This window comes from Amphiprion ocellaris, chromosome 8, assembly GCF_022539595.1.
Source record: "Amphiprion ocellaris isolate individual 3 ecotype Okinawa chromosome 8, ASM2253959v1, whole genome shotgun sequence".
Taxonomy (NCBI): Eukaryota; Metazoa; Chordata; class Actinopteri; family Pomacentridae; genus Amphiprion; species Amphiprion ocellaris.
In genome coordinates this window covers 13,720,124-13,739,144 of record NC_072773.1, presented here as the reverse complement: position 1 = coordinate 13,739,144, position 19,021 = coordinate 13,720,124, and the positions used below count along the sequence as shown (strand labels likewise).

Here is a 19,021-nt window from a genome sequence, read left to right as displayed (position 1 = left end):
CAACCTACAAAGAATAGTTTGATATAAAATGCTCAAAGGATCATTTATTTTTAATTAAGAGCTATTCACAAGATGTTGTTTATTCAATCAGATGTCTCCACATTGAGTTTTATGGAAAACAGTTACTTAAAGAATATTTTTTTTCTTTTGAGCACCAAAGGAAACCTTTAAGAAACTATTTTTGTGGTTCCTGGAGGCACCTTTAGGGGTTCTTTAACAATCCAGTTGCTGAAATGGTTCTTTAAAGAACCTCTTGCTAAAAGGTTCTCTGTTGTTCTGAAAATCGTCCTTCTGTTGCATCATTGTGAAGAACCATTAGTACCTTTATTTTTCTGTGTGAATGCATTTACTACCTCAGTCCACAGTTATTGTTTATTTATTTACTTAATCATACACTTAATGTATTTCTCACTTACATGCTGTATTTACTCTCCTACAGACAGTGTACCTGAGGCCTGCTTCTTACTCAGTGCTTCCTATCAGTTATGTAGTTTTTCTAGTTTATCAACTCTATGTTTTCTTACATGCTGAACTCATAACATACAGTGTCATAAAAACATACTTGTCCCTTGGAGATATCTTCTATTTTTGCACATTTGTCATGCTTAAATGTTTCAGATCATCAAATTAATTCTAATGTAAGATAACCCAATTAAACACAAAATGCAGTTTTTTATTTATTGAAGAAAAAAGCTGTCCAGCCCCACCTTGCCCAATGTGAAAAAGTAATTCCCCCCTTAGCTATGAATCTACCAAATGACCAAATTCATTTGGCAGTTAGGTTCAGTTTCACCAGCCACACCCATATATGATTACTGCCAGGCTTGCTGAACCTAAACATCACTAAATAGAACCTGTCTGACACTGTGAAGTAGCTAAAGGGTCTCAAAAAGCAGCACATGATGTCACGTTGAAAAGAGATTCAAGAACAGATGAGAAACAAAGTCACAGACATGTATCAGCCTGGAGGGTTATAAAGTCATTGCTGAAGCTGTGGGACTCCAGAGAACCACAGTGAGAGACATTATCCACAAAAACAGGAGAAAACATGGAACAGTGATGAACCTTCCCAGGAAAAGACCAACGACCAACATTTCTTGAAGTGCATCAATATCTAATCCAGGAGTCACAAAGCAATCCAGATGAACATCTAAACCTCTGCAGGCCTCACTGGCATCAGTTAAGGTCCATCTACATGATTCCACAATAAGGAAGACTCTGGGTGAAAATGGCATCATGGGAGAGGTACAAAGTGCAAACCACTACTGAGCAAAAAAGAACATAAAGGTTCATCTGACATTTGCAAAAAACAATCTAGATGAACTCCAAGACTTTTGGAATGACATCCTGTGAACTGATGAGTCAAAGGTGGAACTTTCTGGAAGACATAAGTCCGTTACAGCTAATACTGCATTCCACAAGAAGAACATGATACCAGCAGTGAAACATGGTGGTGGGAGTGTGATGGTTTGGGGCTGCTTTGCTTCCGCAGGACCTGGACTATTTGTTGTAACTGATGGAGCCATGAATTCTGCTCTCTATCAGAAAATCCTCCTGGAGAATATCCACCATCAGTTCATGACCTAAAGCTCAACATTAATGGTTTATGCAGCAAGACAATGACCCAAAGTACACCAGCAAGTCCACCTCTGAGTGGCTTAAAAAGAACAAAATTAAGTTTTTGGAGTGACTGAGTCATAGTCTGGACATGAATCTAATTGAGATGCTGTAGCGACACCTTGAAAGGGCAGTTCATGCTCGAAAACTATCTAAGGTGGCTGAATTAAAACTATTCTGCAGAGAAGAGTGGACCAGAAATTCCTCCATGGTGATGTAAAAGGTGATCACAAGCTATCACAAACATTTAACTGCAGTTGTTGCTGCCAAAGGACCAGCCAGTTATTAGGTAAAGGGAGGCAATTGCATTTTCACATGGGTTTTCAATAAATCTCTGACTAATAATAAATAAATATAAATATTAGTTTGATGATATGGAACATTTAAGTGTTATATAAGATAACAGGGAGAGGGCAGATACGTTTCACAGCACTGTAAGTCTTAACATTAACAGTAAATACAATAAGTGATGTATTTTCTTACCTGTGACACTACATTGTCCTTCATATCATTGCTTTCTAGGACCCCAGTGCACAACAGTTTTATTAATGTAATCTCATACAGTTAGATTAATACAATAACATGTAATATTGCGTTAATAAAGTAATGTGATTGTGCTTTATACATATAGCAGTCACAATCTTAAAAAAGACATTTTTCCTGTCAAAAGAAATGTTGAAACGACTGAAATCTTAGCTTTTCTACACAAAACCTTGTTTTGAATTAGTTTTTTTTAATCTAGTCTTTATTTTTTTCTCGAGAAATACCTTCTATCTTTTTCCTCTTTAGGCCTAAAACATTTAAAGTCAAACAAAAAATGCAAACAATCCTCCATTAATCACACTTCTTGCAATGCATAGACATGGAACCTGAAGCAAAGTGTCACAAGAAAAGATGGTTCCAGGTGTATTTTATGGTATTTTAGTGGTAGAATGGGATCTAGTCCTCCAGTGCAGTTATTAGTTAGTCAGTAATCTAATTTCCCATAGTTTCCTTTCCTCTGAAAAGCTAGAGGGGGGTCACCCACCATGTTGTAAGAAGCCTCAAAGCAACATCATTAGTCTGGGTTTCAGTGGAAAGTGAATGTCTCATAATGGTCTACATGCAATCCAGAGGCTTTTCCACCTCAGCAGGAAACACTGACTACTTGTAATTCAGAAGCATAAAAAAAGATCTTTAATCTTAGTTGAAATTCTGGCATTACTTATGGCTCTAGTCACCACAGACCTACACACAGTCCTCTTACAAATCAAGAGTGAGTGGCCAGTGAGTGGCCACACACGTCTTTAACATGCATTACACTGTTCTGTTATCAAACCACTTAACCTGCCCTAACTGGGAATGGATTACAGTCTAAGACTTTCTAAGCCGGTCGGAATCTCAGTCAGGACAATATTTCATAGGAAAGGAAGCCCTGTGAAATAGTCGTAGGATGATCTAATTTAACACTGCCGGAATCAAGGAAACAGAAATCATTCTAACTTTGGGAAACAGTGTGACCGAAGATTCTTATCAAAAAATTAAGAATTTGATTATTTTAGAGAACTACTGCTCCAAAGGTGAAAGGATTTTCATTATTTGAGACAAAAGTTTCTTCTGGTAAAGTAATGCAGTGATTTTGCATAACTGACTTCTCTAGGACACAACAAAATGTGCTTTTCTGTTGGCCAGATGTAATTACTGTATACATTGGTGTACTCTCACCAAAGAAGTGCAGGTGAAATTCAAGACACACAACTTTAAAGATCCAGACATTAAAGGAATAGTTTGATATTTTGGGAAACACCATTTGCTTTTTGGATGTAAGGATTAATATCACTCTAATGCCTCTGGGCTGCATATGAAGCTAAAGCCAGCAGCAGGTGTTTACCTTAGCTGGTCAACTCGGCTCTTTCCAAAGCTTCCAAAAATACCACAAGCAAATCTCACAAATTTACACAATGTCTAATCTGAACTAAAAGTATAACAGTAACTTGACTGGCGGCTCTATATTTAACATTCAGATGATGGCAGTTGGATCAATCTATATCACAAGACAGAAAATAAGTTTCTATGTCACAGAAAGTTGAACTACATATTTGTATCGTCTTTGTGCCCAATGTGTGCTAAGCTTTAGCCAATGCAATAACAGCATTAGAGTATTTTCCACTGCAGACATATTAGCAGGAGAAGCATTAAAGATGACTGCATTCCCTTCAGGTGAACGTGTTCCAGGATCCCAGCACTGTGCATGCTGGCTAAAACACTTAATGGACTGGAGCCATTGTTAACAAAATTAGTTTCACCTGCTCTTTTCCTGTTGTAAGTCAAAACTGCAAGAACCAAGCCAGATGAACAATTTATTTCAAACTATCTGAGAGCACTACAGATGTTTGACTTTACATATTGAGTTAAACTTACATGTAGATTTATAACTTGTGCCTAATTAGGCGCACACTGGACATTTTCTGTCGCTATTCCATGCCACGAATCCTCACTACACTCATAAATGGTTGGAAATAAAGTTCTCTGCAGTGGATTGTAGCCAAGTCTAATTTATTAATTACACAGAAAAAAACGACAGAAAAATGTTCTTTCTTTTTTCCACGGCAGACATCGTGGCTTGTAACAGCAGGAAAAGTGCAAGTGTAACAGACAACATTGTAACAACTGCACTTCCTTTTTTTCTAGAATGCAGATGCTGTACATTCTAGCATGCTGTAATAAACTGAGGTAACAAATACCTGATGGAACTAGAAGTCTTTTGTTATATTGAAACAACAGCACTACTTCTTTGGCTCATCAAAGTTCAGTGAAATGTGTTTTCTTGCCTGAGATGCTTTCCCTTATGTGTCTGCTGTATTTGTCTGACAGTCTCGTTATTTCTCACACACAGTCTTTGCTCACAGTGTAAGCCTGTCTGTGGGAGTTCTCCTCAGTACAGTATGCAGTCTGTGGGTTTTATCAGAGGCGTCCCACCTGGAGGGAGTCTGGGAGCAAAAACACGGCTTCAGACAGATTTAGAGCTCTTTCTGCTCCGCAGGAATGAATGAGAAGTGTTTGTGTTGCATGCTGTTTGAATAGTGCTCTTTTTAGAGCGAGCCTCTCATTGGTACTCGCGGAGTGTGAGGAAGCATAATGATGATGTTGGATAAAAGTTTTGCATCTGTAAAATGGACAGACAGAACACATGAACACCGAATAAAAACATAGTAGGACAGATTTGTGCATTTTCTTTGACTAACGCTCATAACAGTGTGAGATGTTCTATGCAGAAGACCAGCTTTAATGGAGTTAGAGAAATGACAAAAGCCCTGTTGACGCTTTAAAGAACAAAGTCGGATTTAAGTATGTTCTAGGGCTGTGGATCCACACATTTTTCATAGCTTTTTGTTTTCTGGTTCACTATATTTTGTGATGTTATGTATTTTGTGATATATGTGAAACACTTAAGTGTGACAAACATACAAAAATGGAAGATTTTTGTAGGGGGGCAAATACCTTTGCACAACATTGTATATTCAGACACACACATGCACAGTATATATGTATTCTCTGCATGCATGCACCCGCCATGTGTTTAGCAGCTGTCTGTGCTGGAAAATGCATGTCTTTTTAAAATATAGTCATGCACCACGAATAGGTCACAGGTGTGTTTTTGTGCCTAGTATGTGACTCAGACTGAATTTAGTCTGGCTAAATCCAATTGAAACCAAATTTAAAACAGGTAGCTCATAAAAACCTCACATGATGTTGACCTTTTATCCATTTTTTACATATGTTCAGAGTTTAATGGGCTCATATGTACCATGGTCTTGCACCTTTTTAATGATTTGATAGCATCACATGTGGTTACAGCGTGCTTAAGACAGACATATGATTTACATCAAAGACAACTGCTTAATTTTACTGTGTGTTGACTAGGGCTGGGACCTTAACGCGTTAATTTCGATTAATTGATTACAACTTAAATAACGCGTTAAATAAATTAACACGCACCTTTCTCAGTTCCCTAATTTGTGGCACCAGTAACACTGATGAACACTCCAGCCCAGTAGGTGGCGGTAATGAACCTAAAGTATGTCTGCAGCATATGGTGTATTGTCTGCAGTGAAGAAGATACACAGGAGTGACGTCAGCATATAGGAGGTTTGGTGAACAGTGAAGGAAGAGAGAACACATTGCGCTTGTTCGGAGCAAAGTTTTCTTTTAAAAATCTTCCTGATGGCAGCTTGGATAAAAGCCTGGTTGTGTGTAAATTGTGCAACAAAGAATTTTCTTATCACCGCAGCACTTCAAGCCGACGATATCACCTCAGTGTAAAACATGTTGCTGTTAGCACCAGAGCTAACGTTAGCTACAACAGTCCTGCTAACGGCTAACGGTGTGCCATCCCATAATAGACCACTTTAGAAGACACTGAAAGTGCTTTAGTTTACAAATGTCATAAAATGTTGAATATAATCGCTATAGTTGCATTTTGAGTTTGCAGTAATCTGTGGATGGAGCAGACAGATGAAAAATGCAGATAAATAGAAATGAAACAAACATTTTTGTGGTTTAAGTTTTACATTGCCAAATAGGAGGAACCTCGACAGAGTAATAAGTTAAACCACAAAAATGTCTGTCTTAATTATAAAGTTTTAGTTTACTTAAAAATATTTTTGTTTATAAATAAAAATTTATATTCCTAAAAAAAGAACCATCAAAATGACACCATTTATCAGACCCAGAATCTATGAAAACAGAACGAATCTGTTGATTTTCAACTTTTTGAAGCTCCTTGAACTGCTTATGCTGATGTTATGTGCCGTACAATGGAAAAACTTAACTAAATTCAGGCCTTAAATCATCGAAATCATTTTTTTTTCTAAATGTCCCATTTTAAAATTGGGGGGATGGCAGTGTGACCGCAAACTGTGAGGGAGGAACAAGGACAGTCCTGGGACAAATTGAACTCAGTAATGCATGGAGTATTTATTGGGAAATCTAGTGAGGTCTTTCCAATATTATTTATATTAGAAGAGCAGATGAAGCCTTGCTGTGGTCCACTCAGCAAAACTGTCCTAAATTGGAAAATGGACAACAATAAAACAATGAAATAAAATACAGAAGCACATAGTAAGGTTTTCATTTCTCAAACAGAATCTGTCAAATAAAAATTACAATTTTGCATTGCTTATGGTTTACTTATAATTTCAGCAGCAAGCATCCTGGAATGAAAAGACTCTTCTATCCTTATCTCAACCGACCACTCACTGTTTTCTAGTGATTCTAGATGTATCATTATCTCAAAGCCAGGATAAAGTCTTAGACAATAATGCAGCAATAATGTTTTTTTTGTTTTTTTTTTAAAGTAACAGAAACCATTATAAAATCTCAAGACGCGATCACAAGAAGTGCTTTCACCTTTGAGTAATGTGTTCATTTTCATTAAAATAGTCGGTTGTGTGCTGTTACAACGACTTCCTCCACAAGTCAGCTTCCCAGAGCCGGGGATGTCAGATGGCTGCTTTTGTTTGCGTTCCGTTGCCGCTGTCTCCTCTATGGAAGTCAGGCAAGGTGACTCTCACCAGGGCTGGGAAGGCGTGAAGCAGGGACGCTGAGTGACTAGATCACATGTGACAGAAGTGCAGCGAAGGAGCTCTGCATGTCAACTAGTGTGGAGGGAGACGAAGGCAGGAGGGCCAGATTATGGAAGGAACAAAGAACGAGGAGAAGAAGTTCTGAAGACAGTGAAGCAAAAGGCCAGTCACAGTCCAGGGGAACTAATAGAACTATGAAGGAAGGGTTGTAATGTTTTTATATAGTGTATATTACGACGTGAGTACAGCATTTTCAACACTAAAGAAGCAAGTAGAAGCCAGCAAGCTGTGGGCCATTTTGAAAAAAGAAATATTATACACGTAAACATGAGACCACATCCTGCCCACGGAATCGAAGAGAGTCACAGAGGTGTCAAACTGAATGAAGAGAGATTACAAGAGCAAAGGAACAGGGATCCAAAGGTGCAAATCTGAAGCTGTGTGCATTACATAAACAACAAGCCTGCCTGCCCTGCAGCCAGGTTGAAGTCAGGTCACAGGGTCCAGTCAGAGTATGTCGGGTCACAATCGCAGCCAGGCCACTATGTACAGCCAAGAAGAGACACAGCGGGATGAGACACCAATAATACACCGCCGTGATCTTAATAACAAGGGTTCACCAAAGGGCTAAATGTTCTTTTGGCTTGTTGCCTCATAGTGGATCCATTTTTGTGGTGGAGTGCACATGTGGTTTTATGTGGACACTGCAGTGTAGTTAGAAGACATTTAACAAAGTAGGAAGTGGTTCAGATCAACAAGATTAGTTGGTCTTTTGAAAACCAAACTAAGTTAACAGAGACGTTGTCCAGATTTTTGACTCCTTTGTCGAAAATTGCGTCTAAAATTGACCCTTTAACCAAGACTAAGAGAAGACAATGATAATATGAAATTGATGTCAGCAAATAAACACTATGACAAAGTCTCCTTATTGCTGAAGATAGCAACAACACCTCAATATACCTGCTTACACACATGCTAGCACTGTGATGCTGCACTTTCACACGGTGGTGTTCTGCTAGAGGTGTTTGTGGTGAATATGTTCACAACAGAAATGATGCATTCATGTTCACTTCCCTTCCTGTACAGGATTTTTTTTTCTTACTTTTTCTGCTTGTCTTGTCAGACATATAAAAGTTGCTGAAAAAATTCAGAGACAGCTTGTGGTACGCATGAACGGAGTGTGTCCATGTACACTACTGTTCAAAAGTTTGGGGTCACTTAGGAATTTTTGAAAGAAAAACTTTTTTTTTTCCAATGAAGATATCATTAAATGAATCAGAAATCCAGTCTAGACATTATTAATGTGGTAAATGACTATTCTAGCTGCAACCAGCTAATTTTAATGGAATATCTCCATAGAGGTACAGAGGAACATTTCCAGCAACCATCACTCCTGTGTTCTAATGCTACATTGTGTTAGCTAATGGTGTTGAAAGGATCATTGATGATTAGAAAACCCTTATGCAATTATGTTAGCACATGAATAAAAGTGTGAGTTTTCATGGAAAACATGAAATTGTCTGGGTGACCCCAAACTTTTGAACGGTAGTATACATGTGTGAGCAGCAACTGTCATGACTCCAGATGTTATTCTACACCGTACAATATTAAATACATTATTGTGACCACTGCTGGGTACGCATTTGCGATTTGTCTGTGGAGCGAAAACTGGAGACGAGTGCAAATATTGCATTCTCTGTGAGTCAGCAGTCGGAACAAGTCAACTTTCTTGCCTGTGATCAACTCTGATGGTGGGTCTGCAGGTCCCACCAAGAGAAGAAAAGAGAAAGAGGCACAGTTTCCAAAAGCAGGCACAGCGCACTGGGAGCCCACTGGTTGTTTTCTTCAACATTCATGTGGTTGTGCACTGTGAATTAATCCCCGAATATTGGACTGTCAAGGCAGAGTCCTACTGTAATGTCCTGAGGCATCTGACAGAAAACATTACGGGCAAACAGCCTCAACTGTGGCATGATGGAGCAACTGCAGCACCGTGGCTGGACACAGTGCAGCAGTTGCGCACAGGGCTTTTGGCCACAACAACACAATGGACGCTGCCTGACTCAACAGATTCGGCTCCTGCAACTTCTAAATCTTCTAAAATGAAACATTAAATACATATTCAAGTTGAAGTGTTAATTCAATTTAATTCAATTAAATTTTATTTATATAGCGGCAATTACAGGTCAAATTGTCTCAAGGCGCTTTATAGAACCCATATGCCTGAACACCCAGAGCAGCCCTAAGGCGACAGTGGCAAGAGAAACACCTTTTAACAGCTCTTTATGTGGGGGAACCCATCTGCTGCTGGCCGGTGGGTTGAGAGGGACAGAAGAGGTAGAGGTGGAGGTAGAGAGGTGGAGAGGGGGAGGGATGGGAGAAGAGGGAGGTGGGGAACACGGACCATATAACACACAGTTGGATACATGTATGATAAGCTAGATGATACAAAGTACAAGCTAACATTGAAACTATACAATCCATTGTTGTAAATTGAAATATTATAAAATGGTCAGAAAGAAGAGGGTTCTGGGGAAATACTGTTAACTGTGCAGTTTCTATGCCATAAGTCAGAACGAGGTCTAGGGTGTGATTAAAACTATGAGTTGGTTTATTTACATGTTGAGAAAACCCACCTGAGTCTAATATTGAATTAAAAGCAGTCGTAAGGCTGTCACTGTCCACGTCAACATGAATGTTAAAGTCACCCACAATAATCACTTTATCTGAGCACTAAATCAGATAAAAAGTCTGAGAACTGAGATAAAAACTCAGATTAAGGAGCAGGAGGATGATATACAACAACAAATAAAACTGGTTTCTGAGCTTTGAAATCTGGATGAGCTTATATGTATTACGGTTTCATACACAGTTTAAGAGATTCAGGGCTCAACACAGATGGTGCTTGACATGTTTACATAACAGGACTTCCAGGGAGCATTACAAGTGATGCAGAAATGCTGGAAGCACTGTATCACTGCACAAGGAGTCTACTTAGACGGGGACAAACTCATGAAAACCTTAGCCTGATGATAATGCTAAATGGAGAGCTGCCCATGCGCCACAAAAGTTATGACATTTCATCCTGAAGAGGCCATGAATAAATCATGTGGTAATGCATCCGACAAATTCAGTCTGGACCAAAGTGCTGAATGATCTGACTGTCTTTACCCTAGAGCCACATCCACAGCATGTCTAAAAGAAGGTCTGTAGCATCACTGATAACAAAGACAGACATGTTCATCTAAAATATTTAAGGAAATAAGGAAAATTTGAGTTCAACTCTGCAATTTTACATTTTAAAGCTAAATGACCCCTGAAAATGAAAAAACACTCCTAGGAGAAGGTAGGTCATATTTGACTACACAGTATATATCAACATGCCAATCTAGACACACACATGCATACATACAGGCTGAATTAATAATAAATTATTTTAATGTTGTATTAGTGTAAATTACTACTACTGTCCAATTATTTGGACAAATCTTATTATGGTGCTTTGGAAATATGGGTTCTTTCTACTTTCATGCCAGTAAAGTACTATGAATTGAAAGTGAAATATTGAAGGGACCACAGCATGTAAGACAACAGATGCGACGTGTGTCTCACTGGATACTGCCTGCATTCCCTCTTTCCTGCAGCACCTGTGGTACCAGCAGTGCTGGAGCTACATTTTCAGAGCTCGGCTGACATCAGATGGTGGGTGATTAAATCTGTGATGGCTTGGAAGTTTAATACTTGGACACGCTTCACTTCCAATGCCAACGTTGTGTGGTTATAAACTAGTCGGATCAAAACCATAAAGAGACGGCAAAAAGCACGACTGGACACAGAAATGGGGGGTTGTTTGAGGTGCTTTCCAGGCTATTTTAAGTTCAGATGAGTGCTGCATGTTTGAGTGCAGTGTGCCTCACTGCTTCACATCTGTTCTGTATTCACTGCACATCCTGGATAATACTGACTTCAGCTGTGCCTCTGTCCTTGCTCTTCTGACTTTTTGGAAAGCTTTCACTGACACTTGAGGGATACAGGTACTCCTGGAGCCAGCTGCAGCACCACGTCATGAAACTTCAATATAAATCTGACCCTCGGTGCAGCAGCAAACCCTTTTTTACCCCTAGCCTTTGGGTAATCTTTGCAAGCCACTTGACTAATCTCTGACACACAATTTGTAAAAAAAACTCCATTCGCAAGGTAAAAGTGAAGTTTTAGAAAGACTATAAGCTCAGACAAACCCGGAGGGGTAAGTGAAACAAGCTGTTTTTTGATAATCTGTTTTCACTTTCATCTCTGTTGCAGTCAACAGCAAACACTGACAGAGTGAAAGCAAGAACTACCAGGATGCTTCTAGTAAGTAATAGCCAACTGGTAACGTCTAGGGCCAAAAAATGAAGTCATTGCAAAAAGTGCAGAGAAATTCAAGCTTGAATGATCACTTGAGGGTGGCGACAAAACCAAGTCAAACCCCATAGATCCCCTGTGTTAAAAACTTTACAGGAGAAATTAACATGTTTACAATTTCCTTGTTCACAACAACTGGTGGGTAAAATGTGATGCAACTCACCCGTTTAAATAGTTTCAGGGCTCATTTTTTGGATTAGGAGCTATGCACTGGCAAGACGCTGACAAGTCATCACGCAGAGCTTCAAAGCTGCTCTTCAGGAAACATAAAGTTGGCATTACAGAGGGTTCATCAGTCTTTACGTACAATCTAGGTATAATCAATAAATAAGGGGATTTTAAATATGACGGGACGCTTATATTTTAACCGGCGTGACTTTTCTAGTGTTTACAGCGTATAACAGATCAGAGGCTGAACTATGAAGACAGTTAAACATAGTCAGGCTTTCCTTGTGTGAGTCGACTCAACAAAAACTAAAACCTCAGTCAGAGTTAACAGAGTTAACTAAATGAACCGATCGCAAACAGGTTGTTTTAATGGAGAACAATGAGGAACATCAAAATTTATGTAAAAAAAAAAAACGCTGCAACTGGAAATGATGTGAGACAGGAATGCTGGTAGAAAACTGTTAAACGTGCGTAATGTATTTATTTCACTGATCAATGCAGCTGATTATTATAACAGACAGCTGCACAATAAAACTATCACACTTCATTCTTTTGAATCATACAGATTTATTTTTTTATTTGACAGTCAGTTATTGATTACGTGCAGACAATATTACAACTACTAGACTACATCAACATATATCAGACTAAGTCAAGTTAGACATTATGATGTTCCGGACTTTTGCTTTAATAAATTTTCTCTGACTGAACCTCTTTGAGTTTTAGCTTAATACAGCTGATCTAGGGTAATGGCTTGTAAGTTAAACAGAAAGCGCAAACAGCCGTGGGTGCTCCACTATGCTCATAGTATGGCAATTATGCAAAGATTTTTTGGCTACAACAAGGTAATCACCCCTCTCCACCTACCCTACGCACCACATGACTCCCTGCAACTTCCTATCCTTCCCGAAGATGAAATTCCAGTTGACGGATTGCTGTTTTGACACATTTTAACAGATACCCCGCTCATCGCAGATGGTGTTTGACATGTTTACGTAACATGATTTTTTATGAGCATTAGGAGCGTTGCAGAGAACAGAGCCGCAGAAGCACTGGGAGCAGTGTATCACCGCACAAGAAGACTGGTTTGATTGGCAGCCAGACTTAAATCGGGTACGGTTTTTGTTTTAAGGGTCAGTCAACTTTTTGATCACGCCTTGTATACCTTCACATCAAAGCCTAAATACCTTCTACAAAGCATAGTAGCAAACACTCAGATACCTTACATGCCTTACACCTTACACCCAAACAAAATCAATGACAATATTAACAACTGAGTAGCTGGGAAAACCTCGAGGCACCTTGCATACAAATGTGTTAAGAAGACAATGTCATGACACCCTTCACCTAATGCTTTTAACAAGCATGTAAAACCTTCAGTTGTGTTTCTCCATTTCTTGTTTCACTGTAATTGTGGCAGTTAAAGTGGTCAGACTGCAGCCATTATCTTTATAATCCTGTCTATGATTAAAAAGATTTAAAAACACATGCTTTTTGACTTGCTAGCTCTAATTGCCACATATATTCTTAAAATGATAACACCTTCAGCTCTGCGTCTAATTACCTAAACCAAAGAAATAGATGTTGGGGGTTCCAAATGCATTACATGTGTCATATGTGTGTATTGCAATTTAGTTTGTACAGATATAATGAATATAACACTTATCTCTTCTATTTTCAGTTGTGCTTTTATATATATATATATATATATATATATATATATATATATATATATTACCACAAACATCCCATCTGATATACATTAATCTGGTGATCAAATGCGAATACTGTTGTTATTTATAAATCTGAAGAAGAAAATATGCTTTGTTTGTAACCTTGAGGTGTAAGAAGCAGTTTGTCTTACTTTTCCCTGCTAACTGATTAAAAAGTGTTAAGTCAACAGAATCTAAACCAGGGCCAAAGGTAAATCTGCTGACTTCCAGTGACCCACCAACCAGTTGTTTGTTAGACTAATCCCAGGTCAGGTTGTAGAAATGCTTTGTAGCAGTGACCCGAAACCAACAGAGAAATTCCACCTAATCTAAGATACAATAAATGTCAATGATTCTGCACAGGAAGAGTCACAGCAGCGTGAGCACAGATGGGCCATTTAGTCCGGATAAATTCCTATAAAAAATCAGAACACTGTGCATGAAGGTCTACTCAATACAAAGAAGAAATCTTAACGCAATAATCTAGTAGTCTAAATTTAGCCACACTATACCCAATGAATCATTAAAATAAATGAAACACAGCAAACTGAAATCTACTGATTGAGCCGTTTCCAGTAACTCGCTTGTTTTTCAGACACAGTCACTGGTCAATAAGTGCTACAGAAGTCTCTGACATAGTGGCCTGTTGCGAGTTTAGCCTACATAATATTCATGGCCACAAAAAAAGTGAACACGACTGTCAGAGTCATCAGTTACAAGGAGGTGCACTCATTTGATGAACCCTTGCAGGCAGTCGGGAAACACATTGGTAATTCCACCTTATTAAACAGTAAGAGGCGTTTTCTCTTGGTGCAGTCAGACACTACAGCTAATGTACAATACATTTTTGTCATGCATGTCCCTCATTCCCTCACTTAGCGGTTCATATTTCTAACGATTACTCAATAACATCAATAATACAAAGTGATAAAAAAAAGTAAACAAAATGAAACAGTACATGATATCACTAATAAATGAAAGCTCTGTTATAATCTTACAAAACTACACATCCGATCCACTTTAAAATTGAAGTGCAGTGAAGTGCAGTGAAGTGCAGTGTCAGATTTGAAATAGATCAGATGAACAGTGGTCAGCTTTGAAGTCTTTTTGGGGCCCTTGATGGATCTTTGGGTGTCTGTTTGCAGAGTCTTAGTCACCCCTGTTGTAAGGCAACATGATCATAGTCAAATGTAGGATTGATGTCATGTTATGATGTCACATTTACTATTGTATGGTAGGCCTATCATAATGCACTGCACTGGTACTGTCTACATCAACGCAAGAGAGACGAGTGGGACAAAACCAGATGGACTACTCTATAAAATAGAGGAAGGGGTCACTTGTTAACTTTTGTGTGTATTCCTGTCTGGCAGGTAGCTCAGGATACACAGTCCATATTATCCTGCATGGGTGTGGTAGCTGTCCGGCTACAAACAAGCAAGAGTTGAGATTATCACTGAAATAGGATTTAGTGCATATTAGGCAGACTGGGATTACAGAGAGAAATAGCAGGGACCCACCTACTCCTGTGCAGGTTTATGTGTGCCCTGTTGAGTACTTTGATGTGTATATGGGTTTTTTACACATTTATTAACTCTTTTTCCTCATGAATGGTTCATATGCTTCTTTCAAAATATCAAGACACTTATATGTATCTATTTAAATTATCCCCATGTTATTTTAGAGATAAATGCTATGCTGTTGTCACATTCTTGAATGGGAATTACTGTTTTGGATCACTGTGTGACATTATACATAAATCCCATCACTGTACTGTGGCAGGGAGATTGGAAACAAATTGTTATACAATATTAACTTCTTCCAGTGTGGTTGGCCTACTTCCAGCACACGGGGGCATAGGTTGAAGCAGCAGCACAGCCAGACAACCTTACATGCCACTGGATTGATCTGTCACATCTGTGCATTCAAAGTCCAGCACCACATTGAGTTTACAAGCAGCCCCTGTTAGCTGGTCCAATGTGAGAGAATCCATGCATTCAGATATCCTGTGTTTGTGAGTGTTTGCCTAATCATCTCTGAGTGCGTACATGCACTGGTCTTTAATGGGGCTAAAGAGGCAATGGGTCAAGTGGGAGGGGTCTGCTCACGTGTTAGGGATTGTGAAGGCACGGCTGAGTGTGTGTGTGTGTGTGTGTGTGTGTGTGTGTGTGTGTGCATTAAGCTGTTAGTATAGACTAAGCTGTGGGACATCAGGTTGACGTATCCTCACAGCACCCCTCTGTTAAGCTATGGCTGGATGGATCTGTATGGAACAGGCTTGCAGCCATACATAGACAGAGAGAAGCTGATCCACTTCTCTCTGCAATGATCCAGGACTGCAGAACGGGGGCAAAACCAATCATGCGTAGAGATGTGAATTTGTTTAAGAGTGGATTAAAATGTAACCTTTTTTTTTTATAAAGAAAAGACATGATCTAAATAAGCAGAGCAAGATGGTTTTATTCAGCATAGTGTAGTCAACATTTGTGAGTTTAGATCCAAAGCTTAAATAAAGAACATACCAGAACACCTCCACATCCATCACAGCAGTCCAGAAAACATAACCTTGTCAGTGATTTAATGTGACTGCTTTCCTGTTGAGAAATACGATTACAGTTTAAATACAAGTCAGGTGACATACTTGGCCAACTCCAAGTTTTTTATTATTAGATTTTTTTTTTGGTGTTATTTTTTTAAAATGTGCTTTGGATTGGTTGCGCAAGTAGTACACTGTTAGTGCTGTCATTTCAGGACACCCACTGTGACTCTGATTAGTAGTACTGACTCGTCCTATAGCTCCTGCTTACTGCTACAGTTTCATTTCAGCAGTCGGAAGTCTCACAATCAGATATTATCAGTTCATCTGGCGGTTCTTTGCAATGCGGAGCCATGATGCACACATGCAAATGGGTACAGCCAAGTTGTAGCATTCATACGCCATTTTAGGACCATTTCAATCAACCAACAATTCATTCACTTAGGCTGATTGGAAATCACAGGTGGGCTTAACAGTGTTTTAGTGATTACAGGGTTGTTGGTTTTTTTTTTTTTACTTGTGTCAATGACCACAAGTGTATTCACTTTTGTTCCATTTAAGTCCTACATTAGGGACAGTGACGTATTTGGTTTTGATTGTTCATAGGAGGAAATACTCCCCTGTTTAACTTTAAAAAATGCAATTACAGAGAGCTGATTCGATTTTTGAGTCATTTGACATTTAGATGTTGAAATCACTTCGGTTGTATAATGAACACATAGATGTAGATCCTCTGCTGCTCCCAGGTGGCCCTTTGTGTTACTACAACAACTCAGGATTAGCAACAGAAACACAACAACCAAAGGACAAAATACCAGTAAGAAGCATTGCTTGTTATACATCCTTAGAGCAGAATGGCTTAAGACACAGAGGGTCAAGTAAATAATGTCTATCTATCTATCTAGTTATATCAGTCTTTAGCTACTTTGCCGTTTATTACTGAAATGTAACCTACCTTACATTAGCCGTGAGACTGAAGTTGGAAGAAGCGGTCCAGTCAAGCGTTAGCAGCGTTTCCTACCACAACACCAGCCAGTAAATGTGTCGCCGTTCGGTCGACAGTTATCCTCTATTTCCCATTGTTGTCATTAAAGCTAACAGCATTAAATATATCAACCTCAGCATTAGCTACTTATTCTTCGGTGTTTTGGTTCGCCAGGACTTATCGTCCCATTAAGTAGGTTTCTCTTCACTCAAAGCGTCACTGTGACTAACGTGACACGTTCGCTAACGTCAACGTGATAAATTCAACTGTCAGGCTGAAACGTTATGTATTTGCAGTATTTATGATGTATAAACAAGACCAGCAAAGAGGAAAATGCCCAGCTTATGTTTGATAGGTCGACAAGCCTGGAAGGCGGTACCATCCGGTCCCATGGTGTAATGGTTAGCACTCTGGACTTTGAATCCAGCGATCCGAGTTCAAATCTCGGTGGGACCTCATCCTTTTCCTCCTGCACTGGTTTGGTATTGGAGGTGGAAGTAACAGCAGCTGTGCATCTATATAGCTATAAACTCTAAACTCTGTGCCAACAGCACAGGACAGAATCAGACACTGGTAGCTGCATTACCCAACCACTCTCCTTCCATATTTCTCTCATGAATTCTGATTGAGGAGAGAATCTCCTGAGTGGTTGCGCTCCAGAAGAGCCGTCACAGGTCATGATCCAGCTCTGTAGCACCAAACCCTTCCTGCAGTGCTCAGACCCACCATAAGGCGTGGGTGTCCAAGATTGTAGCCCTAAATGCTTCATGAATTGCCCCAGATTATTTATTTATTAATCTTTAATCTAAAGGAATAATAATTCATAATTCTATTCATCTGTCATTCCGATTACATGTCAAAGCCCTCAAGCATAAAATGTAATGATGAATCAAAAATGGTTGGGATATTGTCTCGAAGTTTCAAAGTCTCACAACAGGATATTTGCAGAAGTGACATTATTGTGTGTAACTAAACTTGAAGACAATGCTTCTAATTATTAAATTTACTGATCAATAATGGCCACAGAGAAGCGAGTAGCAATGAAAACACATTTTATTGTTTTAATGTCTCTTGCTGTAATTAGATAAGTTATCGGGTTACGGACACAGGCAGCAGATTTACAGTCTATTATTTATTTATTTAAGGTATTGTAGGACTTTATGGGTACACTTCTTCTTCTCACCAATACCTGCATCTTCTCTTCTGGACTACTTAAAGGATCAGTCACCTAAATGACTATTGTATAAGAATTTGGAAGAACGCATTAAATGCAACTTGCAAAAAATATCACAACATATAATCTCCATTTGCAATAAGTCAATGTTTAATTTGACTTCGGTACTATAAACTGCTGACTAGGTTAATCTAAACAAAGTATCATAGTTTGGAAGTTATAAAATTTAAAGTAACACATGAAAATCTATCTGTAAAATAGCTAGCAAGTAAATAGAGCAACAAGAAAAGCACTTAGAGAGCGCAGTACTCCGCCAAGACTGCTCAGTTGTATCAATTCCAACGGCTGAAATCTTGAAAAAAATTTGTTTCAGAAATCACGGCAACATAGAATGTGTCCATTTAATATAGATGTACCCACAAACAAAATGACCTTGCACTGAGCACAGGCGTGTGTTATGCATGTGTACGTTATGTATGGATACTGGATCACATGACCTAAATTATGTAAATATGTAGTGGGCGGCGGAAATTGATGGGACTCAGAAACACCCCCACAATTTAATCCATTGTTCCTTGTATGATTTCCAACGGCTAAGTCCCAATAAGTCTGCAGCGGTGGATTTGTAGTAGGATCACAACCATGTGATCGTCAGCAGGCAGTGTTCACTTGTTGTCATAGTTACAGTGACGCTGTGCCGCTATCTCCCAGTGATACAGAAATCCTTAACAAACCCATAGATCCAGACTATAAGCCGCATCAGTGCCAAAATCTAATCACTCGGTCCTTGTGTGATTTCTGACCTTCTCTGAAAATTTCATCCAAATCCGTTTTTGAGTAATGTTGCTAACAGACACACAG

The 19,021-nt window shown here is 39.0% G+C and overlaps 2 protein-coding genes and 1 non-coding gene across 3 annotated transcripts in view; 2 read left to right on the top strand and 1 right to left on the bottom strand.

Annotated features, from left to right (window-relative positions):
* LOC111577005 (vitamin D3 receptor A) overlaps window positions 1-16,978 on the bottom strand; it is a 102,114-nt gene extending 85,136 nt beyond the window's left edge. The window contains exon 1 of the mRNA XM_055012999.1: window positions 16,957-16,978. The gene's annotated coding sequence lies outside the window, so the exon portion shown is untranslated. The remainder of the gene's footprint in view (window positions 1-16,956) is intronic.
* Window positions 1-19,021, top strand: part of LOC111574438 (E3 ubiquitin-protein ligase Itchy-like) — a 218,840-nt gene that overhangs the window by 129,107 nt on the left and 70,712 nt on the right. The gene's annotated exons all lie outside the window — the stretch shown is intronic.
* Window positions 17,371-17,442, top strand: trnaq-uug (transfer RNA glutamine (anticodon UUG)). The gene has a single exon. It is a non-coding gene; the product is annotated as a tRNA-Gln (tRNA).